This window comes from Pangasianodon hypophthalmus, chromosome 9 (assembly GCF_027358585.1).
Source record: "Pangasianodon hypophthalmus isolate fPanHyp1 chromosome 9, fPanHyp1.pri, whole genome shotgun sequence".
NCBI classification, from domain to species: Eukaryota; Metazoa; Chordata; class Actinopteri; order Siluriformes; family Pangasiidae; genus Pangasianodon; species Pangasianodon hypophthalmus.
Genome location: NC_069718.1, coordinates 15,241,018 through 15,266,435, shown reverse-complemented (window position 1 = coordinate 15,266,435; position 25,418 = coordinate 15,241,018).

The window sequence follows — 25,418 nt, the reverse complement described above, 5'->3', positions numbered from 1 at the left end:
CTATAGATGCAACCCGGTTTATAGATGCGGTTTATAGATGCAATGCTAATAAAAATAGATCTGTGTCAACATATTGTGAGAGACAGTAAAGAATCAGGATCTAGATAGATTAGAATTTGGCAATTTTGAATTGTGATATATTACACATTTAAGGACACATCATTCATTGAGTTTGGATAGAGACGTGTCTTTGGATGAGGTACTCTAGATTTGTTCTTTAGGCCTTACATTGAAGCAATGAGGAAAAAATAATCAGATTATAATGGAAATGTACTGATGGGTAAGAAACTAAAGGAAAACCTATCAAACTGGTGGCTCTGTTATGCTGTGGTGAGCATTTAGCCACCGTGGTTTGGGTTCACTTGTCCCCTTAGAGAGAAGCATCTCTGAAATTCAATACAAAGTTAATCTGTCACATCACTTTTATCCTATGATGAAACATTTCTATCCTCATGAGAGTCGTGTCTTCCAGGATGGCAATGCCCCCATGCACAGGGCATTGGGAGCTCACTGAATGGTTTGATGAATATAAAAATTAAGTAAATCATATGCTCTGACCTTTACAATCACCAGATCTCAATCTACTTGAACATTTATGGGAGATTTTGGACTGAAGTCTTAGAGAGCACTCTTTAGCACCATCATTACAGCACCAACTGAGTTAATATCTTATGTCACTCATCTGTATTATCCATTTGAATTTATGTAAAAGTGCATTGATCCTGATCCTATAGGGATCAGCAAGATCACTCTACTATGCAGAAAGCAAAATACTTTACAAAGCACAACTAAAATTGTCTCAGATCAGTGGGAAAATGGAAACAGCCTATCAGTTTAGTGGTTAAATAGAAAAAGGTTGGTAGGTTTGTTTGTGAGAGGAGAGAAAGGACATTAAAAATCTCCCCATTTTAGCAACAAGGCCCTGGTGGCTCACGACAACCCCAGATCAATTTAACAAGCAGTAGGAGACTTGCTTCAGCTGACAATGATCCTTTACTATTACTACTATTTCTAATTTCAATTACACATGCCAATGTGTGTGTGTTTGCAGTTGTTCTTAATAGCACCTCCTACAACCAGTACATGAAGCATTACCTCAGACGTTTGCTTGATTGCGGACAACAGTAGCTGCTGAAGAAAATAAAAGCTTGCAATGAATGTAGCGTTCCTTTAGTAAACACAACAAATTTTCCGATGGGTTTTGTGGCTCTGCTGCAAATCACTCTATTAGACCTATTTCAGCAATCAGCATAAAGCTTTGTTTTCAAATGGAGAAACCATCATGTTCAATATTTTTTCCTGCCTTGCAGTGTTGACTCAAGTGCAATTAGCCCATAAAAAACACACATCTAAAGTCCACCAGGCTTGCTTTTTTATTCTGTAATGTCAAGTTTCTGAAGTAAAACTGCATTTTAACTTGAAATACAGTTGTTCTCCTTTTAAAATATAAGGCAGACTGTAGTAGTAAGCCTAAGTATTTGGTTAAGAATGTAACAGCATTTATATTATATATATTTTCAATAAGGAACTTGACCTGTCACAATTAGGAAGAGTGTGGTTGCAGCAGATACTCCCTGAACAAAAAGATATGTCCTGAACAAATATATATTTATATATATGTGTGTGTGTGTGTGTATATCTCTCTATATATATATATATATATATATACACACACACATACATACAGACAGACACATACAGTCCCCTCCGAAAGTATTGAAACATGGCATAGTCAGACATCTTCAAATCCATTGTGGTCTGTTCTCTGGATCACATTTAAATTCAGTGCTACATTATCTTAAGACAAACTATAAATGTCATTTTCACTGACGTGGGACAAGTCTTTTATATTGTATATTAATTGTGGGTCATTTCAATGTTAGGAGTTTGGGAGCATTTTACACTGATTAGCCTCTGTAAAAGAAAATAGTAAAACAGAAGCTGGTTAGTTTTATATGACTAATTAAATCATTTGCCAGAGAAAGAATTAAGTTAGATTTTTTGTAGTGAAAGTAGAGCCAAGAGAAAGAGCACTGAAGTGTAGAGGTACATCATGGGAGATGTGGTATCTGCCTAGAGCAAACATTGTGGAGATGGGAGATCCATATCTGTAGTAAGAAGCATGACCTGTTTATATTTGGGTCTGGGAGAAAAAAAATGGCTCCGATAAGGCTGACCTCTCCTGACCAGTACCTGTCAGATAAACCTAACTTCACAGCTCTGAAGTATTTGTGTGTGTGTGTGTGTGTGTTTCCTCAGTGGATGAAGGCACCCGGTTTATCACCCTGACATTTCCTAACATGCACTCTCAAAGGTTCTTACACTGCTTTGCTTTCCATTTTATTCACTCAAAGAAGTTGTGTTCTCTGAATCATATCTAAGCTCCTTCTATGTTTTTTTAATTTAAAGTACTACTAAAAAATGACCACAAACATTTGCAAACACTTTATTGGAAGGCTAACTTCATCAGAACTTATATATACACAACCATTGTAACCACTGACTAACACTGTATGTATGAACAACCATTATCAATATTATACTTTTTTATCAGCTTTAAAAGGTGAATAGATTTTTATGAAAAAATATGGACTTCATGACAAACATATAAGGCTTGAATTATGTATTTAAAAAAATAATGTTTTGGGATCTATTTAATGTCTTCTGAATTCTGAAAAGTGTTCCCTTCATACCGTGATGGAGTGATCACAGAAGATGGCTGGAGGCTACACATGTCCTGAGCTGTGTTTTTAGTATGCCTCTAATCTCACTATGTGCGGACAGATCAATGCAGCTAAGCCCTTTCAATTACCAAGCTTTGCCGTAGCTTTTCTTGTGATTGAATTATTGATACATCAGTGTGTAACCCAACAGCTTCAACTAAATCTTGAACACAGGAAGTCATTTGTTTGGTAATATTGGCTACAAAGACATTCTTTTGATAAACACATAAAGTCCTAAAGGTTTTGGGCAAGTCAGTAACATACAGGTACACTTGTGTACATAACAACAGATCACGATGATCTTTATTCTAGTTTCCATACACTGTGCATATACACATTCATTGCAATCTAAAATTGCTACCAATTACCTGTGCCAGTGAGAATTCTCAGTCTGGCAGCTATGGTGCCAGTAAAGTTGAACTCTGAGAGAAATGTCTGATTAGAGGGAACAAACAAGCAAAAGCACTTTTATGCTGACCTTTGACATCCTTGTGTAATTACACCCTAGGGTTTTATGAAACAACTCTGCTCATGTCTTTCAAGCCCTTACCTAAATACAGAACATGTACTATCTGAAATGTGCTTTAACATACTGATGAATGTTTCCTCAAGATTTATTATTATTATTATTATTATTCAGGAAGAGTGTTTAACTGGAGTCCTCAAAAATTCAGAATACAAATTTACTGGAGAGGAATCAAGAACAGGTTTGTTGACACCCAGCTGCACTGAGTAGACTGTTGAGACAGTGAAATGAAATGTATCAGATGCAGTTAGTAAAAGTCTGCAGTACAGAGTTGGTCTTTCCTAAGTTTCTGACTCAAGAAAAAATGGACTTGTAGCAGCACTTGTGTTTTGTAATTCTAGTAGTCTACTAGTACTTGAATTTGGTGTCAGGGCTAGCAGTCTCTTGGCTGGACTAAATAATTCAGCTGTTATTAAAATTTTATCAATAGTTTGAAAATAGTAAAGATTCAACATGGAACCCAATAGTATGGAGTCTACAGTCTTCCTCAATCCCTGCAAGATAACCCTTCACATTATCAGTATACGGTCATCATTAGTCAAGATGGACTGAAAGTTTGGGTATAGTTCCAGAGATTTAAAAGTAAACTGAAGCATTTGGTGGCTAATGGTAGCCTAACAGCTTAGGTGTGGTTTATTAATTTATTTATATTTCAGAGGTAGAACAAAATTATTTCAGCCGTGCCATGAAAAGCACTTTGAACCATGTTGACTAATATACTGCACCTAATTTTGTGACCATTTGCACTGGTAGGTGTGTCTGCCTTAGCAGGTGATGTGTATGTTAACATAATTCACCTAATTAACCTATTGCAGTGCAGTATTAATTCCTGTTTCACCTGTTTCACTTACCTTTCTGTTTGCAACTGGGGGAATTCTATGTATAGAGCAACTATGGTTTGTTATTTTTAATTAGTTTAGTAGTTAGTTTAGGCACATGTGTTTTCTGTTCAGTTGGTGGAATAATCAGGATGTGAAGTATGTCATTTGCACTGAAGATGTTTAGAAACTGTGCAATGTTGATGTGATTTGGCAGGTGATGTCCTCCAGTGATGGCTTCATTAGTCACTGAACATAAATGAATGTTTTTGAACATTTTGTCTTCCTGGCCATTACAATTCAGTCATATTTCTTGCCAAAAATAACATCTGCTTTTCATGTTAAATAAGTCTAATAGTCACTAATTCATCACAATAAGCTGTAACACATTATTTGTATAGTCTACTATAGACACGCAAACCATCTATGGACTGTCAACCAGCCTCTCAACTACTTAAACAGTCCAACTGATAATGCTTATCTATCATAAGATATATGAAATGAATTTGAACTTGAAATAGGAATAGAGATGACTCAATATTCTACAAATGATGTTCTCAGCATCAGTAGTTTTAAACTAGATTATACAAATAAAGTGAAAGCAAAAGGGACAAGCTGATAGTCAATAATGATCTACTAAACATCAACAAACAAAAACTGGATTGGTTAATGACTGTCACCTGACAAGTTATTGACTGTTTCCAGAGTTCCTACAGTGACTATCTTTTTGAGAAAGAAATTGAAATTAGGCAAAAATGCAAAACAGTTGATCATGTCATAACTGTTAAAAGATGTCAAATATGGTTTGTGATGGCATAAAACTGTAGATATGGCCAAATCCTGAATGTGATATGTGAGCTGGCTTAACAATAGATGAATGAATCTTGTTAGATTTGAATGCAGAGATGAGATGAGATTCATTCTGACATGGGCATATGGCTACGCTGATGGGCCAGACTTCTCCTCATCACCACGCCCCCTGCTCCAATCTTCTACAGCTGCACATGCTTGTCTCTTCTCTCTCCCCAATGATGGATGCTCACTAGTGTCTCTAAAAATATTTATTCCTAGACACTCCAGTACTAATTCTCTTGCTCTCTCACACTCACTAATCTCCTCTCCTATGGCATGTTCTCCCTGTTTTTCATTGCTATACACTCTTGTCTTATGCTCCTCGTTGAACTCACATTCTCATGCTCGCTCTCTCTCTCTCTCTCTCTGTCTGGTCTCTCTGCTCTCCTTTCATCTCACACTTTCTGTCTGTCTGTGGCAGTTCATCCTGGTAAAGGGCTCTCCTCTGCCTCCTCTGTGTTTGTTTCCCTATTTGGAAGCAGCTTTACCTGTTACTATGTATTGCTTTAATTGGTTGCAGTGAAGTTTCTCATGCAGGGTAATGAAGATTTATTGTCCCAGGCACTGCTCTGGCCAGAGCCCTTATCTTGTAGACGGATGACTTTGTACACAATAAACATGTGACATTGTGTAGTTCTGAATCGCCTTGTTTACCTCCACATGGCAAATGTGTGGCTGATTTATGAATTCTTTTATCCAAAGTGCTTAATTTCTAAGACTTTAGTGCATTTCTTCTATTTTGGTATGTTGCTATTCTGGCCATCACTGATTCGTTTCTGAGTGTACCTAAAACTTTTTATTTTGCAGGAGCTGAAGGGGAAGAAAGAAAGAAAACATGATAGGAAAATGACAAGCTAAGGCCATGAAAGTCTAACATTAAGTCACATACACTCCACAATTTATAATTGTGAAACACAATTTCGTATGCCTTATGAAAAAATATGATGTGTCACCTAAAAATACTTCAAAACCTTCAATAGCACTGCAGCTTTTAAATAGATTTTATGAGCCCCTATACAAATGTGTGTGCACAATCATTATTAGCAAGAGTTCAAGTGGAAGGTGGTGGGGAGAAGGTTGCAGATTCAATTAGACCTCACACCACGTATATTATAGAATTGTTATGAACTGAAAAATTTCACGTCAGCACATCAGCCTTGCATCCACAGCTCAGGACAGTGGGGTGACGGGCACTGCTGCAAATCAATTGGGACATATTGATTAGGGTAACATTGAAGGTGAATTAAAGACAATACTGCTTATGTTGTTTGCCGGATTTCAGTTAATTCATTTGAATAGCGATTTTCACATCGAATCTGCATCTAGCATTGAATCTGTGTTCATGACATCAGATTACACAATGGACTACATTTACATATAATCTGATAAACACATTTGAACATGATGAGGACTTAATTCAAGATAAGATTATCACATATATCATTACAACTTCAGCTAGATGAACATGGACAGATAACTCACCAGCACTGATAAAATCAACTTGATTCTGAGTGATTTTGAGCATGCATTGCCACCGCTCAGTGTTCATGCATCTTGTGACAGATTAAACTATGGATAATAACATGGCAACATCCATTAGATATGAAATATGATTGATTCTTACCTTACACTGTGTTGTGTCTGTGATGCAGTTTCTGCAATTTTGGATCCACCTGTCCATCACACCACAGATACAATCAGAAAATCTTAAATTTTCACCCTCTCTAAGTTATTGAGGGTGTTGGAACACCTTTCTGGGTCATTCCAGCTCACTTTAACCAATGATTATTAATGACTCACTAAACATTACAGAAAAACATAAACTGAAACTGTGGATCTGTGTGAACACACTATGAGGCAAGTTTTTCCCTTGGCACCTTTGAGGAGACCAACAAAAAGAGCAGCCAACCATCCCGTACCCATTACAAATGGTCCTGTCCTTCAGAAAGCAATAGCAAGGACTCTAGGCCTGCAGGTGCTGAGAGAGTGTGTAAGAGAGGGGGATGAATCTATCCCACCTGGCTGGAGAATGCTGTTTCTGGGTAAAACATATGTTGCATCATGTCATCCTCCACCCTAAGGGCTGAGGGATGAACTGCTGCCACTGGCCTGGCTCATCCTCTCTCACATGGTCTGAGAGAAATGACCATAAACTGGTGTCATGCAGGATTTTATCTGAAATATCCAATACTCATATATGTGTTCTTAAATCCACTCATAGATTATCCTTACGGTATATATTCCTGACAATAATTAAAGTGTTTAGAATACCTAAGTAAACGCACCTTGTCCAAAGTCTGTGCATGTGTGTGATACTGTGTACATGTGTGTATCTGTGTATTTTATAATTATTCAATATGTTTATTTAATTGCCTGCATTTACCAAGGTGATATATTCATTAATTACAGTAAACACAATGCATGCATATGCTCCACTGAATGAAAGTGATAAAAGAATAGTGTTTGCAAATACACTATTAAAACTAATGTTGCTCAATCACGGATCACTGTGAATAACACTGAGGCTGTCCTTTAGTCACCATTGATCATGTGTTTATCTTAATTGTTCATCAATTACAGATTAAAAATAATATAGTTACAGTTTATTTGGCCAATGTGTCAGCGTCTCCCTGTGTAAGCAGGCCAGGTGACATGCACCACACTGAGATCAGTGTGGATTAGAGACTGTATGCCAGTGGGATGGTCATACGGCATGCCTTTCCATCTGGCTTGAGATTAGTGGTGAATGACAACACAAAAACCTAGTACAAACACTGACCAGGTTGGAGGTTTAGCAGCCATGGAAGCCATGACACTCATACTGATGCCCTTTTTGATTAGCGAGCTCTTTAATTCCTGCACTGTAAGGTTTTATTTAGCCCAATTAACTGTCCAATTTGCATGAAATGAAACCAATGCAATCACATCTTTAAAGACTCATTTTTCACTCAGATTGTTTCACGAAGGAAAATAAAGACTGAAAAGATAGAAGTACTTTTTGCAAACATTCCTTTTACTTAAAAAAAACACTATTAGTCAAGTCAACTGAAGTTCTGTGTATTATTCAATTTCACTATTATCACTGCAATTATTAAACTATTCAACTGGATAAAGTTATATCTTTAATCTAAGATATATGCTAGTATTTTTTTTACTTTATTTATTTATAATAAAAGCAAACATCAGCTTTTTTTTTAACCTGTACCCTTGGCATAGAAATTAGACAGTAACAATTTAAAGTAGATCTTCTTCAGGCATTCCGAGCTAAAGTAAATTTATTCTAGTGAAGCGAGGGGCTGCAATACTGAAAAACATTATGTTAATCTTCCTGCCTCTAAGTCCAAATAAGCAATGCAATTATAAAACTGACCCCAAATCAGTTCAGATGAATTTTTAATCAGTCTGGGTTTGTCCTAAATATAACACACAATCACATCTAATCTGAAAAGAAGATATTTACTCTGTATGTGCTTGACCTGAAGACATATGTACCTTCTCTATCATTGTGGCCCGTGTGTGCCATGGCACAGGTGAAGCCCACAGGCAGCTCTCTCTCTCTCGCTCTCTCTCTCTCTCTCTCACACACACATGGGAATGACCACTCGTCCCATGCTCACCAGAAAATTGCTAGCTGACAGATCGTCTAGCTTTGATGCCTTGGTTCAGCTGCTACACAGTCATAAAAGGAGCTACACACATTAAAGTTTGAGAATGACTTTATATTGCCTTTGAAGTGAGACTCATTTGCATTTTCCCTCATTCTTTGATTGAGAATCTACCCAGATTGCTTCATTTTTTATCAAGTCATCATTGTCCAATAAAAGAAAGGTTGAATGTGCTATTTTCTGTTTTTGCATTCATGGCATTGTGACCTTATATCTTAACATTCTTATGAGCTACAAATGTCAAATTAAAAAAATGAGAGAAAGACAATATGTATATATCTATAAACTAAATAAATGATGCCATTAGAATAATTCCACCTTGTACCAAAAATGGGATAGTTGTAAGAGGTTTCATTGGAATCTTTTTTACAGAACAAAGCAACAAGGATAGATCTCTACAAATTGAATATTTGAGATAATACCTTTAATCATTTTCAGGCATTTTATTGTTTTTGTATTCAGGCATTCACAGTACATAAACAACCTTCCTATTCCAAAAGCAGAGAGTTGATGCCAAATCACTGGTATAATAATAATAGCAGGTGGTTTCCCTCCCAATTAGTCTATGTTAATGAAGATGTGGGATTTTCCTTGAGAGTTTTGATCAAATGTGACCCTTCCCCTCCTACTCTAGCTGAAATTTTGAAATTTTGAGTAATTGGCAATGTTATTCATTTTTCCAGTCTGATACATTGAATCATATCATTCAGATATGAGATAAGCCGCTTGATTTCTGAATAGAAAATCTTCACCCAAGAATAGAGAGCTTGGGTAAAGAAGCATAATAAGATATACAGTATTCTTGTTATCATGTCATCAGTCTGATCTATTAGGATTTTAAGGTGAACAGTTAGCCCAAAGCCTTGTAACATGTAAATATAAAAAAAATAATAATAAAAAACTATATACCAATGTGACCATATTGCAATATTGGAGTTCTCAACATTAATATCATAGAAATGTGATTAAAACAAGCTTTAAGTGTATTTGTCACAAGTGTACCTTTTGACTGTAGTTAGCAACAGCCTATTGGCCAAATCATAGTCTCAGAAGCTCCCTATGAAATTTAATAATATGAAATAGGCTTACGGCATCCTAGCTAACTAGCTACTGTTATATAGTGGATATAGGGCATCCACCTTACTCTGAATAAGGCTATAGCTAGTGCTTAGTTTCTAAAACATGACATATTTGAACACCAAGGGAGTAACGATCCAGCAAGTAAACAAGGATAAAAAAGGTCATATAGACAGAATACTATGCAGACTTGTGTAGAGTGAAAAGGCTTTGCTCTGTTATGTAAATTAACCTCTTATGTAGCCAGTTTTTATGGAAAAATGTTCAAAAATTGACATCCTTTTAAAAAGCTAATATTGCGGATGTGTTTATTTCATGTGGTGCTATAGGTGGATTTAAGGACTTCAGCCTGTAAAAGCAGTACTGTCAGTAGTACTGTTGAGAGAATTGTTGAAAAGACTGCTCCTACTGTGCATCATATAACTGTCAGAAATGCCAGTAACAATATAACTAATGATTTGTTGGATTCTGGGATTGATTTAACTGATCTCAATGAGTCTGTGAGGATGACAGTTGAATGCATGCTGGGGAAAAAATGTCCTTCTTTCCATAACAGAAAATATCAGCTATATAATGAATTTGCAAGTTAAAAAAAGAGAAAAGAGAAAATTATAATTGCAATTTGGTGAAAGACACCAAACCAGTCACATGCACATACATGTCTCTCCCAAAGCCTTTGTACCTTCAGATGAACAACTACATAATTAACCTGATAACACAAGTTGGGGTTGAGAAAGACCTCTTTTCATATGCCTCTCCTGTTGTTTGCATGTTGTTTGCATGTTGTTTGCATGGAAAAAAAGGAAGGTAATCTTAGGCTTTGTACTGATTACAGAGATTGGAACAGAAAAACCTATACAGATTGCCAACCTATACTGAGGGTACAAAGTAAAATGGACAGCTTGGCAGCAATGCATTGTACTCTCTATTAGACTAAGGTCAAGCCTATCACCAGGGGTTTTTGTGTAAAGAGAGTAAAGGCATGACTGCTTTTGTCACTCAAAAGGTGCTCTAGCAGTGTGTTTGCATTCGTTTCAGACATAAATGCTTCTGCAGCCTTCCAGAATTGCATGCAAGAGTACTTAAAGGTCTCAGAGATTAAATCTGCATACCATATCTGCCTTAGTTTAACATGCAGCAGAATTTAAAGACACTGTACTGTACATGTTATTTCCATTTGGTATTCCAATACCATTTGGTATTATTGAAATCACCACATTGTTCACCATTAATTATGTGTTAAACTGACACCAAATTGACCAAAAGCTTGTGGGAGTTTCAGTTTCACACTTAAAACAAATGGAACCATTTTAAAAATTATGCAGATCATTTTATTCACTTGACTCATTTCATCTGAAGTCAGTTGATCATGAAGCTATACATACAGTGAAATCAAAATTTCCATAAAGATTTAATTCTTCTGCACAATGCATAACAGTAGACAACAAATGAATACATGTAATGTTGTTCCAGAAACTTTATTCACAATACTTTATTCAAAGTATTCACTTTATTCATGTAAAGAAAACAGAAGGAACACTAAATCCTGTAGCCTATGGAGATGATGAAATCTCCACAGCTGGTCACATCATGCTTACTTGTTATTCATCAGATCAGGCCCGCAGTCTAGAGTTCTAGATAATGAAAAGAAATGTACAGCCTTTACTTGACTTGCTAAATTGCCTTCAAATGGGATTGATCACATTCAATAAGGAAAATGATCAATTGCTGTGAATGAGTTACATTTCTCTATGAACATAATGACTGAATATGCAGATCCCATTAAGGATGAAATAGTAAAGCTTTCAGTCACCTATTGCATTACACTTTACCCAGAAATACAGCTTGTTGTTAAACTTGCATGCAAAATACCACTGTAATGCAAGATAGTTAAATCAGAGTTGTAGGGGTTAGTAAATTTAAACATCTTTTCCTCATTATCTAAGTCTAGAGTGGGTTTTATCCATAATGGCAACCCAAAAAATATAATTCAGATACAATATGGCTGTACTTTAGCCATCATGACCTAAGGCTTGCAAACATCCACATCACCCAATATGCACTGTAGAAGAAGTGGCAGGTCAGATGTATGGTGCAAATCTTTGCTGGAGCATTATAGTAGACAACATCGTCGAAGGAAGAAAACACGTCAATGAACATGATGAACACTTCAGAAGAGTCCTGTACCGAGCATGTCAGGTAAATCTAAGACTCAATCTTCAGAAGTGCAAATTCGGCCCGAAGGAAGTGTTTTATGTGGGCAATGGACACAGCAAAGGACTGAAGCCAGCCCCTCAAAAACAAGAGGAATCAATGAAATGTCAGTTCCAGAAAATTTTGCAGCCTTGCAGGGTTTCCCTAGGGAGAGTTAATGATTGAAGCTATGAAAAAGGGCATATCCATTCCTCCTTCACTCAGATATTATAATGTCCAACAACCTGTCACACTTACCTGCAATGCTTCACAATATGGAATGATGCTCCTGTGCTTCGTGCACTTTGACATAGACAGAAATGTGATATATGCGCAAATTGAAAAGAAGTTATGTGAACCAAGTGACAGGATTGTTTGTGAAGCATTTACTCTGTACAGTTCAGAAGTTCAGAAGAGATAAGTGAATTTTGAACATCAGGGAGAGTTTACAGAAGGTAAGGCGATGGTGAAGCTTGCTATAATGATGGCTAAAGAAGAGAGTCTACATTTGGCATTTGAGGGAAATAAAAATATTTAGGGGAATAAAATAATTTCAAAAATATTTTGGAAGCCCCCAAATTATCCAAATGTATTCAAATTTTAGACAGGTTTTTTAGAGGGTTCCATGGGCATGTGTAAAAGAAACATGGTTGATGATAATGATGAGAAAGTGGAAAATAAATGTCAAGGAAGTCCAAGGAACATACTGAGATGAATTGAGATGAATACCTATAAACGCTACAGATTTGGATAAAGAGCAAGGATTATAAATGGGAAGAAACCAGAAATTTTGGTTTCTTGGAGTATGTGACAAGAAATTTTTTTCCCCACAAAACAGAGGCCACCAAACCCGAAACAATTGTTTTATCTCTGCATTAACTAAACAGTTTGAATTTTAATTTAAACAATTAATATTGCAATGTTTATGAACCTTAAATATGGGACAGGTCTTATAGCATTAGTGCCTTCAGAAGTGTGCAGGAGGAGGAACATTTATTTAGTCGTGGTCTGCAGCAGGTCCTACCTATAGGAGACGGTTGGCATTTACAGCCACTGGTTTTTGAGTAGTCAAATTCTTTGAAATGTTGGCTAGAGATCTATGTGCTGCCTCTTAAAATCACTGAACTCAAATCTCAAGTATGGATGTTCGCCTGATTTTTTTTTTGTGCATTTATGGACATTGCAAGCTGCACTTGCTGTCTCACCAGAAGTTTTGAAATGCTACTACTTATGCTTCCATATTTTTCTAAACACAGCAGGGTGAAAAAGGTGTATTTGATTCAAAGCTAGGCTATGTTTAAATTAGCCTTCAACTTACAGTTTAAACTGGACATGAATTTTATTATATGTATCATATTGTCTATCATCATTCAAGATATTAAATATTAAATACACAGTTCCTGTCTTACCACGTTTCTCTGAAGCTCTGTCAATGTCGCTGTTTTATTGTAAGCATTCTTGTACTTATGTTTGCAGCCCCAGAAAAAACTGACAAGGTACAGCCCTGTCCTCTAACTGCATGAACAAAATCTGTAACTGAGTAATCTTGAAATAATTAAATTACTCCGGATCCACCACCACCCTGACCAGGAAAAAGCAGTTAATGAAGATGAATGAATAATTTGATAAATGGCAATATAATCATATAATATGGTGTGGTTTGTTATGTTTTGCTTGAATATTGGTTGCTGTAGTTCATCAGGTCATGTTGTAGTTGCTGTTCTAAAATACTGATCTATGTGCCACTTTTTGTCTTTGCACACCTGCGGTTCTATGGGTCTCTGTACGAACCTCCAATCCATGGTGACACTGAAGACAGAAAATAAAGACAGAACTCATAATGAGATGAGATTTTGCTTTTTGCCTTGGATTTGTCATTAGAAATGAGGTGACTCTTTGCAGATCAGAATACTTACCCATATATGCATAGGAAGCAGAGAGATAAAGAAACGGAGTCTGAGGGTGAGAGATAGCAGATTTTTTTGACACATCTGGATGTGGCAGATGCTTCTCTCTCTAACCCCCCTACTCCACACAGCACTCGGTTCAGCCTCCCTGTATGGCTTTGAAGAGGATGTATTCATTGTTTGCAGTGCAGTGAATAATGCATTAGAGAAGAAAATACCTACACTATTGCCCTTGGCCTGGAAAAATAAAAGAACATGACCATTTATGCTACAATCCTCCTTGGACAGTGTGTATGAACCATATAATTTCATAAATAATGTCAATAATTATAATAAAAGGTCACATTTATAGAACTACATGTAGTGAGTGTTGTAGGCTTTTACACAGAGCACATGTAACATGGAACTAAGATGCAGCTTTATTTATTTATTTATTTATTTATTTATGTTCTGCTAAATCTTAATAACTTTATCAGACAATATTCCACAGAAATCAATCAAAGCAAAATCATTGCATTGCTATTAAAGCATGTGGATGGTAAAGATGCAATGTCTGAGTTAATAGCGTATTGTTTTAAAGTTGATTTAACATGATAGAAGCAGTAGTACTGTAGAAATATAATTATCGAGTATTTAAATGCAAAATGATATGACCTAGTGTGTATGTGGTAATACGTGTGTAAATTGGTCATTTGCCATGGGTAAATTGGGGATTTTAATGTCACTGTTAAAAAATTTAAACACACGATTCTGAAAACAATTTAACAACATGTCAGGAAATTATATTATGAGAATAAAACTGCAATATTTTGGGGGAAAAAGTTGTGATATTTTAAGAATCATTTCAAAGTAGACTTTAAGAAAAAAAGTTATAGGCAAGCTGTCAGTTTAAAGGTTTATGGGAGGCTAAATATGTATATGTATATGAGAATAATAAATATTTAAGGAAACTAGTCCATTTAAAAAATTGACACATACAGACTTAGGTGACTCTTTTTTTTGAAAGAGAAATCTGCAAGGCTATCTGTTGCGTCTGCTTGCCATTCAAAGAGGACACAGATTCACAGGAGACAAAAAACATAATCAAAATTATCCCAGCATGCTCTGTCATTATATGAATGGAGCTCCAAATGCATGACATATGGACTCAAATGAACAGGAGCAGTTTGTGACCATAGATCTTGATGGGGCAGGATAACTTTAATAATGACATAGCCTCAAACAAAATTACATTGAGAGACTATCACGCTTACCTTATGCTATAGAATAAGTCCATTTTTAAAGTAACTCTGTAACAGGAAGATGAGAATTGAAAAGACTCGAATGAACTTGAACGAACGAACTATATACACCAATTCTTAACAAAAGAACAGAAAGATCTGGTCTAAAAGCCAGTACCCCAGCACAGACAAATAACCCTACAAATCATCAAATAATACAATTCCCTTAATTGATCAAACTGAGCATCTCTGACATAACATTGCCACTTCGGCGTTAAGTTGGCCTCATTTGTAAGAAATTTAGCTCGCCAGTCTTTTGAATGTGCAAATTTCTGGTTTCTGGTTGCTGACAATCCAAAGACACATTAACAGCCTAACTAGTAATGTTCCTAAACAAATCAATCAGAGAAAGGTCAGAGAATCAGAGAACAATCAGAGGAAGATCTGAAAACTAAGGATTAAAAATGTGCCAGTGTTCATTTTGATAACCCCCACTCATAAACAAAACATCTGTAGATCCATAGTTGCAGTTTTTAATTTTGACCACTAGGTGCAATAATAATTCTACCTAGCTAAATGTGGCCCTGCACATGCTGGCCAGTGATTGCACAACATCTAGAACCCTATGAATAGAACATCAGCTTATATAATCTCACCCTCATATCAACATGATAAGAAAATAAAAACATTTTGTTAATGTGTTAATACATTTGGGAGGGGAGGCCATCATATCAAGATCATTCTACAGAAGTGGTGCAAAATATCACTTGATGAACTTATAAATTGTAGTTACTGTTATTTTAAGTTTAAAACATACTTTACCAACCCTGAATAACTCATATAGACAAAAATGGTGACTAGATAGCATAAATGTGATGTGAGGATTGGAAAACTGTAGTGCATTATTTACATATTGCTGTTTCTGGGCACAAACACGAAGCCAGACAGGTATAAATTGACCTGAGATAATTTTAGAAGCCATTGCTCATGCAGAAACTTGCCCTAAACACAGCCCACTATTATATATTCTTCTGTCAGGAAGAATATATAATCCCTCTCTCTCTCTCTCTCTCTTTCTCTCTCTCTGTCTCCACAGAAACTTCAGAAAGCTGTTCGCCAAACTTGACTCTAAAATCCCAAAAGCCGTGTAAGCCGTACACAGTGCTTCATTCCTAAATCTGGTCCAAAGCAACTCATCTGGTGTGTTAAGACCAACTCCTGTATTTCTCTAATCCACACATAATACACAATTAATAATACCCTCAAACCACTCAAACTGACACACACACATACATGCATGCATCCATATATGAGGAACTCCTTCTTATAATCTATAATCTATTTTAGCTGCATTTAGTTTATATATATATATATATATATATATATATATATATATATATATATATATATATATATACAGAGAGAGAGAGAGATCCTATACTTTTATTATATACACTGTTATAATTTCTCTATGTATATCTACAGATCTGATTTATTTATTTATTTATTTATTAACATCAGCCTCTTAGGATTGTATGATCAACATATTGACATGGATAATTTTCTATTCAGGTTGAAACCTGGAAATGCTTATTTAAAAAAAATAATCTCTTCTCAACACTACTTTTTATTTTCTTTTAACATGTTATGGGCCTTCTGGTACAAATTGTAAGATCTGTAATGCTTTTTTAGATTTCCCACCATTCTGTGAGTGCAGCAATCCACACAATCCCCAAGTAGTGTTCCCAATTTAAGTTTTATAAATGCAGTTTTGACTGCATGTAATGGCAAATAAATTCTAATTTAAATTCCCTCACCTCAGTATTAAGCTGAGATGGTATGACAAGAATAAATAGTGCCTGAAATTTAACAGTAAAAAAAAAATTACCTGATGTCCACGTTACTGACTACAGCTTGAACACCCACATGTCTTGTAGCCATTTCATGAAGGTATTTCAAAATATTATAAAAAGAAAAAGAAGAAGAAGAAGAAGAAGAAGAAAATTTGCTCCTTACCATCCTACCCTGATACAATCACCTTAGGCCACACACTTCCTCACCTTTGAGGGAAGCTGCTGACCCGTGATGTGCTGAAACAGTTTGCTGTTGAGGTTAAGTATGGACATTAAAGTTTAAAAGGAACGTTTTTAGCTCCACTAGTCTACTAATTAGCTCAGAGAACCTTTGTTACAACGTGTATGCATTTATTGTCTTTTTTATTTAAATATCCTGCTCAAAGCTTTAATGATTCTTGGTTGTTGCCAATGATTAGGTTTTATACAAGGCTTTTAAGTGAACAGTTAAGAGAACTTGTTACTCACCTTCTTTTCCATCTGTGTAGTGTTATACTCTGTTATAAGTTTGGAAGCTAGGGAAAAAAATATTATCTTAAATTATGATGCAGAATTACATACACGCTTGACTTGAATAGCATGTCAAATAGACTATGGTCACATAGATGTACATGTTTATGAGTAGGATTTTTATAGCTTTTGGATATTTATAGTTTCTGTCTGAAGATGTTAGCTCAAAAGCAGCAGCACAGCATTTTATTTGAATGCACTAACTCTTTCAAACATTATAGATTCTTGCTACTTGCTAACCAAAAATGTCTGTGAACATATTGAAGGGTATGCACTTCAAACTGTATTATGTACCTTACACTAACACAGTTTATAGTACCCCTTTCTCATTTAATGTGTTGGAATGTCTGAATACATTGCCCATACAAATATTTTCTCCAAAAGATTGACTTGACTGGCGGTCAAACAGAAAGCCATCAGTTCTGCAGATCTTTGTATGCCAAATACACTTTCACATGAAATAATCTGAATATTAACCCTTTTTTCCTGCTTGTAGGTTTCTATTTAGTCTCTTTTTTATTGCCCTAATGATTATGACATGGTTATGAGAATCATGATTTGAGCAGATAATGATTCTATGGTCTGAGGCAAGAATAGACAGCAAGCTCACACAGCAAGGACAAAGTCAGAGTGCGTGTATGTGTACTCTCATCCAGCTGAACAAATCTATACTACCAAATGGCAGCCTACAGATCATCAATAATTAGTAGACAAAACAGACTGAGAGAGCAAGCACAGGAAAGGTTTCACCCTCGCTTAGCACTGGATTTTTTTTTCCCCCAAATGCAATACTGTCTCTTTCACATTGCTCTAACTCCGTCACAGGACAGCATAAACACACTTGGAGCAAGTGCTAAGTGCCTCTTCCTGTGATTGACAAGGGAGAGAGAGTAATGCCATCCCTCCCACTCAGAGAGCACAGCCAATTTTGCTCTTTTGACTCCCGGCCACAGATCAGGATTTAAACTTGCGATCTCTGGATGATATGGCGAACATGTTTCTGTTGCACCACTCAGGAGCCCAGATAATGCCTTTTGAGGAATTACAACCATTACAAGATATTTAAGGCTATGTAAATGAGGATGTAACTAATCTTATTTTTCCACCTCTTTCATGCTCTGTGAACCATTGACTGCTTTGTCATCTAACTTATGAACATATTTGCTTCTAATGAACTGCAGTATTGTTATGTCTTTACACTGTGAAATCTCCATTCCTTTCACACAGGAAAGCTTCACAGTGTTAATTGACAAATATGATTAACGATGACTGTCTAATCTTGTAAGTCTTACAAGTAAAGATTAATTGTACTGCATTGAGGATGTCTGTGTAGATTGTAGGAAAGTAGACTGTGATTTTCATTCACAATATATTTGTTAATACTAATCAAACAGAAAATCACACAAGTTTAATATTCCGTCTGCAGCCAAATGAATGCTGGAGTCAACAGCATTCAGATAGAATGTCATTCAGATAGAATGGATGTTTGTCAATCAAAGTACATGCGGTCTTTTGATTTTAAAATGCTGTGGGGGCATTATGATGATTATGATTATAATTATGATTATGATTATTATTAATATTAGTAGTAGCAGTAGTAGTATTTGTTTGTTTGTTTAATATAATTATCATCATTATCATCATCATCATCTCAGGCAAGGCTAATTTACACTATAATTTATACTCCTTTTATCAGAGATGTGCATATCTGAGCAACAGGCTATAATTAAAGGAATGTGTGAATAAAGCCTGTACATGAAGAAACACACACACTAGATTCAGAGGTAAATACATACATATGAAATATCTAAAATTGAGAAGAAGACAAGATATTTTTACTATCTTAAATTGTATTTTACAGCTGTATTTCTATAAAATTTAAATAGATGACTTGGGCCAATGTAACCTGGCAAACACTACACTCATTGCTAATTAGTTAACAGAACAGAAATGCTTACACATAACCTGTTCCTGTCACACCTGAGTGGATACCCCAAACCATCAAATATATAACACACATCGCCAGTAATAAGAGACTGAGGTGTGTATGGGGTTGGGGATATAACCAAATATGAATACATTATTCAGAATGAACAGACAGTGTGTTCTAAATAGATACAAAAATACAAACATACGGATATGAATAGGAGGAGCACTAGTCATTTTTTTCTTAGAAAGCTTCCCGGAAATGTTCAAAGGTCATCTGGTTGAGAATAGAAAACATAGACTAGGAGGTTTTTAAATTTCATGTGGGCATAAGATATGAAGCGGGACAAAGACCAAATTCACTGGTGCTTTGCGATGCATTTACATCATCCTTAGTAAATGCTTGGAGTCACAGTGGTTTAAATTAGACTACTAATTTGTTTATATTTAAGAGTCAAGATTCAAAGATTCAAAGCATTTATTGTCATGTGCACAGTGAGGAAACCAAGTTTCCCTGAAGAATGAAATTCTTTCTTTGCTGTCCACATTGAATGCCAAGATAACAGAAACTATATAGAAATAAAAATAAAAACAGACATGCACATACATACAAACAAACATAATAAAGTGTAGCTATGTTACAGAAGTAAAAATATAGATTATATATAGAAATATAGACTATGTACATCTGTATGTGTGAGTGTGCAATGTTGACTTGTGCATATGAAGTATATCTGTATATATATTTAAGGAAATAGAAGCAGATAAATTTAGACCATTTATAAACCAGACTTCTGAACCTGAATTCACATGCTGATAGTGTTGGCATTTTAACTTCTGATTTTTTTTTTCCTAGTGTCTTACAGTTTTTCTGGGTGCCTATTTAAAACAAACAAACAAACAAACAAACAACAACAACAACAACAAAAACCTTCCAATTTAGGCCACACACAATAGATCTTCTCTATTGTTATGAAACCACTATGGTTGAAACGTATAGCACACGAGTGTATACACACACACACACACACACACACTCATTTACACACACACTCTCTTCCATATAGTGAACATGTTAAACAGAAAAGCTTTGCTTTTTTTGTGCTTTTCAGCCAGCTCTGTTACTGTTCTGCAGTTTGTCACATAGCGTAATTTGACTGGACAATGTCTCCTTAGCCTATTTACTTCTAGTTTCTCCTCCAATGATATTCAAAAGAAGAAAAAAAGAGAAATAATCATTCATTCATTCATGTTTATTTTACATGCTACTGTATTTCACGTGTCTTCTCCATCACTACCAATGGCATGTTATGGATGTGTCTGAGAAGTGGGTTTAAAGAAATTACTCTCGATACACAAAGATAGGAGATGTTTCACTCTATGTGTAATCACTTGACACCGCTGTTAACAACAGGCTGTGTGAATCTACATTTTGGGCTAGAAAAAAAAGCAGACCATTCTGTGCATTTACATACAGTCACTGTTGGTGGTGTTGTTCTTGGTCCCACAAAAATGAAAAATAGTGAAAGTGAAGTGACGTGTGGCCAAGTATGGTGACCCATACTTGGAATTTGTGCTCTGCATTTAACCCATCCAAGTGCACACACACAGTAGTGAACACACTCTCTAACCATTAGGCCACGACTGTCCCCAAATAATACACTCATTTGTTAACAGCTCTAGTGAATAAATATACTGTGCCATAGAATTGTTATCAATGAAATAAATTAAACTTTGGCTGACTTTTTAACAGCCTAAATGACTTCCTTCTAGGTAATGCAAAGCCACACCATTCTCTGTGTATGTCTCCATACAATAAATGAATGAGGCAAAAAAAAAAAAAAAAAAAAAAAAAATCTGAAGTTTTTTTTGTTCTCTCTTCTGAATTAATGACATTTAAAATTGACAATAATTTGAACAAGTGTGAAACCTAACCTTTCCTTTTATATCTATCATGTCTTGGTAAGAATTTGAAATCGTATAATTTGAAATTATGCTGGAAGCATAGAAAAGCAAGCTCAGGAGAATATGTAGGTTACAAAGTTGAAGAACAAGAAAAAGCAGTGTGTATGTGTGTGTGTGTGTGTGTGTGTGTGTGTGTGTTGCATCTATTAAGAGGTCAAGGGGAGCTCTAGGTTTTGCAGACTCTGCACTCCTTAAAATGTGAGATCTGACTCACACTTGTTCTGAAAAAAGTCCAAGTTCAAGTTCTCAATCATCACCATCTACGTGAGCTAGTATATTTCAGATATCCAATGTCAAGCCTTAAACCATCCTAGAAGAATACTGATATATCCAAAATGCAACTCTGCTGCCAAAAAAAGTCTCATGTCTTTCCACCTTAAACATCTCTCCCAATAAAAGCATCTTCCCCCATGGCTTATTCTTAACTCAGTGTAAAATGTCCTCAGCACAATTACTTATTACCATGTCTAGCCTGTCTGCTGTCACTTCATATTGCAGGGCTCATACTGGCTCAAAAAAAAAAAAAATTAGATTCCTGTGTCCATAAGAGATGTCACTAAATAATAATGAGGAAAACATGGAGTACTTGCAATAACATTCACAATGTAGTTTATACTGTAGTTTATAAAGGTTAGATTTTCAAAGTTTGAGGTTCTGTTTTTGTTGCAGTTGTTTTTATAGTTAAAGAGTTCCTTGAGAATGATATTGTTAGTATCTAATTCAACTTAATTTAGTTACTTAGTTCAACATAATTTACACATAATTTTATGTTTTCTATTTGGGACGCATGGTGATGCAGTGTATAGTGTTGCTGCCTCACCAGTCCAGGGGCCCCAGTTCGATCCTGAACTTGGATTACTGTCTGTGTGGGTTTTCTTCTTCTTTTTACCTCCCAAAAACATGCCAGTAGGTGGATCGGCTACTTTAAATTGGTTCTAGGTTTGAATCAGTGTGTGAATATCACTGCATGGCACCCTGCAATGGACTGGTATCCTATCCAGGGAGTACTCCCACCTCACACCCTGTGTTTCCAGGTGTCAGGTCCACTGAGACTCTGATCAGGATAAAACAGTTGAATGAATGAATGAATGAATTTATGTTCAAGTTATTATTATTGTTGTTGTTGCTTGTAGCACTGGCAATAAGGAATAGCAGTGATAGCTTTTCTGCCCAAAGGAAGCACTCAAATCCTGTGAACTTGATCCTGCAGCATTTTTTTAGTTATCCGAAATCAAGAACAGATTGGTGAGTAATAACTTCTGACCTCTGTTATGTGTTAAATAAGAACGGAAATTATAAACTCTTTACAGTGTGAACAGGAAGGAATATTCTTTTAGGAAAAGAATCCACTCTGCAGTGGTGTGATGTGGCTATAAAAGCACATCCTGGAGTGTGTTATTCCTCTTATACAACAGCAATTTCCAATGTTTTTATTTGCCAGTGTATTAATGGAACAACATATCACTCCATTTAATGTTATCACTTAAATTATAGCAGTTATAACGGTTTTTTTTTCCCTCTCTCAAAGTTAATAACACAAAAAAAATAAAAATGCCACTTGTCACATGACTGAGAAACCAGAATGCGAAAACTCCTCTGTAACGAAGACTTTCCTGTGGTGGAAAACTTACTGATTGTTGTATGTACTGACACTCGAGACTCCTTCCATAAATGTTACATAAACATGTCCTAACAGAAATCTTTACCATATCAATGATTATAACTCCATTTTGTGTAAGCCATTGCATTACAGCCAAAACTACTAGTAGAACCCTGCTGTTATAAAAAAAAAATAAATAAATAAAAAAAATAAATAAAATAAAAAAATCCAAAATTCAATCCAAAAGTTGAAAATTCAACTGAACTGTGGTGTAACGTATAATGGACAGAATACATTAAAGAACTACTAGATGTATATACTGTTGACACTCAGAATTGTGGTCACTACTCATGTGAAAGTTTAAGCAGTTCATCTTTATATGTTGCATTTTTCACTTCCGCTATTTCACAGTTTTAAGTTTGGCCTTCCAACACTTCAAGAAATTAGTTAAGACAGTGAAGCCAGCTATTATCTTAAATATGATGTTAATGGATATGATATCTACTAGCCTGTTCTTCTTGTAGCTCTCTTTGTAATTTTCTCTCTTAAATCTCAACCTTTGATCAGATTTTTTTTCTCAACTACATTGTATAAAATATTAAAGATGCAGTGATACTGTCTATGCAGTGACCTTGATGAAAAGAATTCAATTAGTACTCTCACCAGGCAAAATGTTTTTATCACAGATTCTTCACATTATAACATCTATAATGATACATAGAAAGTTATTAAATAAGTATGTGAACATTGAAATACACTCACTGTCCATTTTATTAGGAACAATTGTACACCTGTACATTCATGCAGTCCTCTAATCAGCCAATCATGTGGCTACAGCACAACACAAAAAAAAATCATGAATACAGGTAAAGTATCAAACATATCAAACATCAGAATGAAGAAAAAGTGTGATCTCTGTGACTTTAACTATGAAATGGTTGTTGGTACCAGATGGACCGGTTTGAGTATTTCAGAAACTGATGATCTCCTGGGAATTTCACACACAACAGTCTCTAGAGTTTACACGGAATGAAAAAACAAAACAAAAGAAAAAACATCCTGTGAGCAGAGGGTCTGCTGGATGAAACACCTTGTTGATAAGAGAGATCAGAGGTAGAATGACGAGACTGGTCTGAGCTGACAGTAAATATATAGTAGCTCAAATAAGAGCTCTTTACAACTGTAGTGAGCAGAAAAGCATCTCAGACACAAAACACATCAAACCTTGAGGTGGATGAGCTACAACAGCAGAAGACCACATCAGGTTCCACTCCTGTTAGCCAAGTACAAGAATCTGAGGCTATCATGGGATTTTTTTTCCCAATCTTCATCTGGCACCAACAAACATACTATGGTTAAAGTTACACATTTTTTTCCCCTTCTGATGTTTGATGTGAACATTAACTGAAGCTCTTGACCTGTATCTGCATGATTGTATGCATTGTGCTGCTGCCACATGATTGAATGATTGGATAACTGCATAAATGAGCAAGTGTCCAGATGTTCCTATTAAAGTGGATGGTGAGTGTATGTAAAAGCTTCAGTGCATGTCAAGAATCACATGCTGTACAACATGAAAGTTTATAGTGACATACAGAGTCAAATCAAATGTTGCAAAATGTACTACTGAACAAGATTCAATATTTATTTATTTATTTATTTATTTATTAAGTCAAAGAGGAAAATAGAGGAGCAGATGGTAACACAGAAAAAACAGTCTCATTAGAAGGTTCAGAATTAACAGGGAAAAAAAAAATAAAAAAATAAAGAAAACCCTGGGAGCTTTGGCTGAGGGAGTAACTCTGACCTTCTGTCCTGTCTGCTTGCTTGCTGAGAGCAATGAGAGTTGGCTACAAAGAAATATAACAAGACATAAGTTTTCTCTAGATCTTCTTTGGCCTATTATGCCATCTTCCTGCATTTTATACCTGCTTATGAATGATTGCTATTGCTCGAGGAAATAGATTCAGTGCATTAGTGCAAGGCTGTTTCTGGAGTGAAGTATCAAGGATAATGACCAATTTGTCATTTATATTACAGTACTCTTAATACATTGAAAAGAGTAATTATCATTAAATTTGGGAGGAATAGACTATAAATGAGCTTCTGTGGCAATAACTGCTATACATTTGAGGACAGCAGTGCATTTTGCTTTTGAGAATCATATATTGTTGCCAAAATCACAAAAAAAAAACCTCACGTTGCTCATCCTTAAAGCCTACTTTAATGTACCATAGTCTGTAGCACAGGAGTGGAAAAGAAATGCATGCACTTTCATGAACACATTATATCTTAAATGCATCAGAAAACCAAAAGTCTTGATATCCCTGACATAATAATAGCTCTAATGGTCTCTGTGCATCCAAAAAGGTACCAATACTAAAAATTGTGAGAATTCACAGCTGACATACCAAACTAATAAAAAAATAAAACAACAAGTGCATTTGTCCAATGACTCATGGCCTAATATCCATTTAGCCACAGGGGGCTACATTGCAACTCATTCTGTGATCATGCATGCACCCATATGTAATCAGTATGTGTGTATAATGGACAGTTGGACAGTGTATGGTAATAGGGACA